Source organism: Macaca thibetana, chromosome 12, assembly GCF_024542745.1.
Source record: "Macaca thibetana thibetana isolate TM-01 chromosome 12, ASM2454274v1, whole genome shotgun sequence".
NCBI classification, from domain to species: Eukaryota; Metazoa; Chordata; class Mammalia; order Primates; family Cercopithecidae; genus Macaca; species Macaca thibetana.
The window spans coordinates 3,043,125-3,050,011 of record NC_065589.1 but is presented as its reverse complement, the minus strand read 5'-3'; the positions used below and the strand labels follow the sequence as shown (position 1 = coordinate 3,050,011).

At 54.7% G+C, this 6,887-nt stretch overlaps 1 pseudogene; it reads left to right on the top strand.

The window, feature by feature from the left end:
• Window positions 1-1,087: 1,087 nt before the first annotated feature.
• On the top strand, window positions 1,088-6,346 carry LOC126932560 (uncharacterized; annotated as a pseudogene).
• The last annotated feature ends 541 nt before the right edge of the window (window positions 6,347-6,887 follow it).

The following is a 6,887-nucleotide window of genomic DNA, read 5'->3' as shown; positions in this document are numbered from 1 at the left end:
TTTCTACTGTAAAATGAGATTTTTTACGCTATGCCAAACACAGACGTTTTTCTCCTCCTGTCCACACTTTACAGGCATAGGGACCCCTCCACTGTCACTGGGAGCTGTGAGCACTGAGATGGCACCACAGGCAGGAAGAGAGCTCACCGGAGGTCCCGGGGGAGCAGGGAAAGAGCCAGGTGCCGCCCAGATGCTACACACGCCCTGTGCTCTGCCAGGCGTTCTTTGGAAGAGTTGGGCTTCCTCCAGCTCCATTAGCATCATGGAGGCTGCCAAGCTGCCTCAGTTTCCCCAGTGCAGCTGTGACATGGGCCTGAAGGGACGTGGAGAGAGGCAGCCAATGCCTCCACGCTGGCTGTGTCACCTGTGCTGGGTGGTGACCAGGGGCCACGCCCCCATCCAGTCACATTAACTTACGTGAAAACCTCCAGGTGACGCCTCCAGGGGCCACTAGGCTCTCTCAGGTCCCTGGACCGAGGCTGCGACCTACACAGACAGATTCTGCCTATTTCTCCTTGAGGGTCATGGTGCTCTCCTCCCGGGTCATCTCAGAGTCTTCACTGGAGAAAGAAGTTTCCATCTATAAAGTGTGCTCCATGGAGACATGGCTCACTTCACGCCAGACTTCCATCTCCTTGGAAAAGTGGCAAAGGATCTCAGAGGTAGGAGAAAGGCCCTGAAATCCCAGCACAGGCACCCGGGCTATGAAGGGTAGGAGGAGCAGAGCTGGGAGCCTGGACTCTGAGGCCTTGTGAGATCCCCCCTGTCACCGCCCAGCCAGACTCACGAGCAACCCACCAAGGGACGGGTGGATGTGGCCTTGGAATTCAGAGTTCCCGTTTGCAGAAACGAAATGTTTATTTCATGGTGCAGCTGTTGGTAGAAAATGAGGTAAACCTCTAATCCCTCAGATTTCCAGAAATTGAGATTTTCCCTAAGTACCACTGGCCTTGAGCTATGCCTTCACTGTCTGGGGCTATATGCTGCTGGGAGCCAGGGCCTTGTAAGACCCAGACCCTCCTCCCTCTCTCCCGTATTAGTCAAGGTTCTCCAGAGAAATGGAGTTAGAGATGCATTGCTATAAGAAATGGAATGGGCTCGCATGATTATGGAGGCTGAGGGGGTCCAACGCCCTGTCGTCTGCAAGCTGGAAAGGCAGGAGAGCCTGTGCTGCCGCCCTAGCCAGAGCCTGGAGGCCCAAGAACCAGACACGCCGAGGACAGCACAGTTCCAGCCTGACAGCAGGAGAAGGTCAGCATTCCAGCTCCAGCAGGCAGGCAGAGGGAAGGCTCTCTCTCCACCTTTGTGTTCTACTCAGGTCTTCAGTGGGTTGGATGAGGCCCACCCACATTGCGAGGGCGTCTGCTTCACTGAACTCACCATTGCACCTGCTTCTCTTGGGTGCTGTTCGATTGCAGACGCTGTGCCCTTGAGAGCTCCTTCCCCGCTGGGTGCGCTGGTGCTAGGATATCTGCCCTGGTCCAGCCGTGCACCCCTGAGGAGCAGGCTCTTACTCTGGCTTCCATCAACAAGGTTGTTGGCCCCCGCACTAAGCTAAGACTTTCACCTTGGCATTCACTAGGCATAAGTAATAATTTGAGTTCTGTGTCTTTTATTCTTTATCTCGTGTCCAACTGGTTCTGAACCTGCGTGGGGAAGAGGTGCTGTTAGTATTAAGTCCTCTCAAAGACCCTCAGTTCCTGGAGTGAGGAACTTTGAGGAATAAGAGAAGGCGATGGGGTGAGAAGGGCAGGACACAGTGAGAGGGTTTCATTGGGCAGGATGTGTGGCTTTGGGCCTTTCGGCTTAGATTCCAAACAGCACGCTTGACCTTGAGGTCATTAATGTTTCTCTTGGGTGAGGCTTGGACCCCTGTGGCCTGGGCATGAGACCTTGAGCTCAGGCCATGCCATGCCTGACCTTGACCTTGCTGACCAAGGCTTCACCTACAGGCGAGGGGTATTCCAGGGAAGCAGGAAGTGTGCAGCAGGCACTGACCGAAGATGTGTTGGCCTCTGCAGAGGGGCAAGGGGCCAGGCTGGGCCTTAAGGAAGCCTTGACGTGTGCCTGTCCTGGTGACCTTGCTCCAGCGGCCACCCCCTCAGGGCCCCTGCAGCCGGATGGAGCCCAGCAATGTGGAGTCCTTTTTTCAGAGGCAGGTGTGGCTAAGGCTAGCGTTTGGTTAAAGAGGATGAAGGCTCTGCAGTACAGGCCTTTTAAACCTCAGGAGGATGTCTATCAGTCTGTTTTCACACTGCTAATGAAGACTTACCCGAGACTGGGTAGTTTATAAAGGAAAGAGGTTTAATGGACTCACAGTACCACATGGCTGGGGAGGCCTCACAATCATGGCAGAAAGTGAATGAGGAGCAGAGTCACATCTTACACGGTGGCAGGCAAGAGAGGTTGTGTAGGGGAACTCCCCTTTATAAAATCATCAGATCTCAAGAGACTTACTCACTACCATGAGAACAGTATGGGGGAAAGTGCCCCCATGATTCAGTTATCTCCACCTGGCTCCACCCTGGACACCTGGGGATTCTTACAATTCAAGGTGAGATTTGGGTGGGGACACAGCCAAACCATGTCAGTGTAGAAAGGCCTGTTTGCTGCTTTGACTGAAGTTCTTCCTTTAGGTCTGTGGGTAGAGGTTTCACCCCGAGGCAGCTGCTCTTTTGTGCCTTAGAGAACCAGGAAAATGCAGGACGCAGGTGACCGTGTCAGGACAGGAGGCAGAGCAGACAGGCTGCCCCGCGCAGCTTTCCGCACTCCAGCCTGGGAGGGCTGTGCACGGGGGGACTTCAACGCCTGTGCTTTGTCTCCGAGCTCTGGATAATGCCCAGAGGGCAACTCCCAAGTTTGTTCTGGACTTGTTAATAGAAGCCCCAACCAGAGTCTGAATCTGTGGATTTTAGAGATCTGAAAAGTGGCTTCCTCCACAGGAGGATGGAAGGTTCTAAACGACACAGACAAGGAATCAAGGCCTCTCTATGAGGGGTGGAGGGGCTTCCCCTCTGCACCGGAGGGTCCTGATCTGTTACAATACAACTAGGTCCTGGACGAACAATGAAAAACACTTTTCAAACGTTGCTGGAGTTGCGATAAAGTGAGTGAATGTCTAAAGAAAAGAGGAAAAAACAGTGAGACGAGAAAGGTAAATAAGAAAACTGTGGTTGCCCTGTGGAAACACTGAAGGAGCCCTGGGTATAAGAAATGAAGTTTTAGGCCTGCAGTTCCAGTGTCAAACCAGGACTCAGAGGGGACTACAGCGTGGGCAGTGCCCGAGGCCCTGGGAGAGCCCAGTGGGAAGCCTCTTTGAGAGGTGGACATGTGACTTACGGCCTCTGGTTTCCTGCAGACTCACTTCAGCCAAAGCTGAACTCATAATCACAAACCAGAAAACATGCAAAGAAATCACCTAAAATGAGTTGGAGTCTGTATAAACGAAAAGAAAAAGCACAGAATCCAGTAGATATGTACCCTCCAGCACTTAATAAATTAGCATCATCAGATATACAATGTAAAATAACTACCTGTGCAATGCCTAGGAAGTAAAAGAAAAGAAAGGAAAAGAAAAGAAAGCCACAGAGGCCATCGGAAGTACCCATGCAGAGAGGAAAGGGTGCCGCGCGGAACATGGCCTGAGGCCGTGGGGTTCTGGAGTCAAGTGCCGGTTCACCGCCCAGTCCTCCGCAGGGCAAGTTTGTGTCTTAGCTCCAGGCACTCCCTCCTCTGTTCCCTGGACACCGGGCACTTGGAAGCGCCCACTTTGGACCTGGCGTAACCCACATTGTGGGAAACGTCTGCTGGGCCTGCCCTCTGCACTGGCACCTTCACCTTGCTGGGATCCAGGGCGTTTGTGCCTGCTGGGTGGCACCTCCGGGATAGGACTGGAGGGTGCCGACTACCCCTCACTGGCCCGTCTTTGATGCAGTCGCCCAGCCATTGCCGCCTGCCGGCATCACTGACTCGGTGAGTGGATCGGACAACGGCTTCCCCGTGCTGTGGATTCCTTCTAGTCTCCAGCACACTTGGCCCATCTGGGTGAAGTCAAGGAGCTCTGGCTCCAAGTTGGATTTGGGAGAGGTTTGGTTCCCATTCATAGGGATTTGGTACCTGCTGCCCCTTCACAGGACATCCCGCCGGCTCTCATCTGCTCCTCGGCCATGTCATCAGCCTCCTCCTCGGTGGGGGACATTTCTGAGCTCCTCCCCAAGATCTGTAGGCAGCTCCTCACGGACACTGCAGAGTCTCCCACCTCCCAGCCACCTGGGAAAGGAGCTCGCAGGGCTCTGCGATGATGCTGGGGAAGTTTGGGCTGGTTGTGAGTGAGGGGTGGGGTGAGGCGGGGGCTGGTTCTGAGTGAGGGGTGGGGTGAGGCGGGGGCTGGTTCTGAGGGAGGGGTGGGGTGAGGCGGGGGCTGGTTCTGAGTGAGGGGTGGGGTGAGGCGGGGGCTGGTTCTGAGTGAGGGATGAGGTGAGGCGGGGGTGGTTCTGAGGGAGGGGTGGGGTGAGGCGGGGGCTGGTTCTGAGGTGAGGGGTGGGGTGCGGCGGGGGCTGGTGAGGGGGGGTGAGGCGGGGGCTGGTTGTGAGTGAGGGGGGGTGAGGCGGGGGCTGGTTGTGAGTGAGGGGTGGGGTGAGGGGGGGCTGGTTGTGAGTGAGGGGTGGGGTGAGGCGGGGGCTGGTTCTGAGTGAGGGGTGGGGTGAGGCGGGGGCTGGTTCTGAGTGAGGGGTGGGGTGAGGCGGGGGCTGGTTCTGAGTGAGGGGTGGGGTGAGGCGGGGGCTGGTTCTGAGTGAGGGATGGGGTGAGGCGGGGGCTGGTTCTGAGTGTGAGGCGGGGGCTGGTTCTGAGGGGGGTGAGGCGGGGGCTGGTTCTGAGTGAGGGATGGGGTGAGGCGGGGGCTGGTTCTGAGTGGGGTGTGGGGTGAGGCGGGGGCTGGTTCTGAGTGAGGGGTGGGGTGAGGCGGGGGCTGGTTGTGAGTGAGATGTGGGGTGAGGCGGGGGCTGGTTGTGAGTGAGGGGTGGGGTGTGGCGGGGGCTGGTTGTGAGTGAGGGGTGGGGTGAGGCGGGGGCTGGTTGTGAGTGAGGGGTGGGGTGAGGCGGGGGCTGGTTCTGAGTGAGGGGTGGGGTGTGGCGGGGGCTGGTTCTGAGTGAGGGGTGGGGTGAGGCGGGGGCTGGTTGTGAGTGAAGGATGGGGTGAGGCGGGCGCTGGTTGTGAGTGAGAGGTGGGGTGAGGCGGGGGCTGGTTCTGAATGAGGGGTGGGGTGTGGTGGGGGCTGGTTGTGAGTGAGGGGTGGATAAGGCGGGGAGCAGGGAGCCAGGTGAGCGGCTTTGGGTGGTGCATTCACAGTAGAGTGGTGAATTCGGTGGTCTCGCCCTGGCCCTGGCCCTGGTCCTGGAGAGGGAAGGCAGCCTGCGGCATTTTCTCCGGAGTGAACGTTCTCCCCTCTGCATTTATTGGCTTGATCACCAAGGAGAAAATATTCTGAGTTTCTTCTGGGCCAGTTTTATCACTAATCTGCAGAAAGCTCTGAATGGTGCTTTTGGCTCTTTTTTCTTTATGGTTACTGGAGCTGTGAAGAGGAGCAGCTCTACATAGTTTTTGCTTCTCGCGAAATACCATGAGTAGGGTGACTATTGTAATAGAAACATCCACAAGAAATTGTAACTAGGGCTATTGGCTGTTTTAAAATCAAGGCAACATTAGTTAACATTTCTCAAATTTTAGTTTTGTGGATTATAAAATTAATGTATACTTTTTATAGAAAGTTTGGAAAGTATAGACAATGTAGAAGAAGCTGGAAAATATCACTCATGATGCGCCCTCCCCTCCACCCCACATCCAAGCAGGCAGCCCCATTAACCGTTGATCTCTGTCCTTCCTGCGCATTCCCACAGCATCAGTGGGGTCTTTGCTTTTCATGGTTGAGTTTGTGATGCAAATGCATTTGGATCATGCTTTTTACTTTCTTCTTCTTAACGGGATAGGTTTTTTTTACCCTCATGTCACTAAAGTCCTCCCTCCATGATTGTTTAAAATGTGTTTGTGAGTTCTTGTTATGAATGGATTACTTATTCAACAATTCCCTAAATAAAGGGATCATCTAATTATTTTCAGTTTTTCACTATTATGAATCCTATGGTGGTATCTTTTAAAATACATTTTGGTGTTCCCCCCCCCCCCACAGGTTCTCGAGATTTGGAAATAATTTTTAAATAAAAACAATGTGAAATATATTTTAGTTTGCATTTCAGATTCTTTCCTAAAGTTGGACAGTTTGGTCATGTTCAAGCCTCTGAATTTTCCCTTAGAATTGTCTTCTGGAAATCATGCTACGGTAATTTAATTCTCCCTGGCTGTACGTGTGAGGGCCTCTTACCCTCTTGGGCATGGAGGAGTTAGCATGTTTGGTAGCCGTTTTGGTCATAGTAGGTTGACAGCTGAGTTTTTCCTAGATCTTTCCAAGTAGACCAGCATGACTATGGAAGAGGCCCTGAAGGTCCCACCCCGACAGGTCAGTCCGAGGGGCCCTTGCCTGGGCACCCCACACCTTCCCCTGGACCTGCTGATGTGCCCAGATGGGGGAACGGGGGCCTTCACGTCGGGTCCACCTCCAGCTTCCATGACTGTGGAGTTCTGCAGTGGGTTCGTTGAGAAAGTGGTGGTGAGACCGGGGCATCTGAGGGGAACGGTCAGCAGGGAGACGAGACAAGTGTGGAGACCAGGTTGACGGAAGGCGCGTGTCTGGAGGGTGGGAGAGCCGCCAGGCGGGCGTCTGCAGGGTCTTGCAGAGTCGCTCAGCCACAGGTGGGCTGCTCTGGAGACCCAATCAGCACATTCCAGAGAGTGGCAGACCCCACGGCCGGGCGCGGACTGATGAGCAGGAC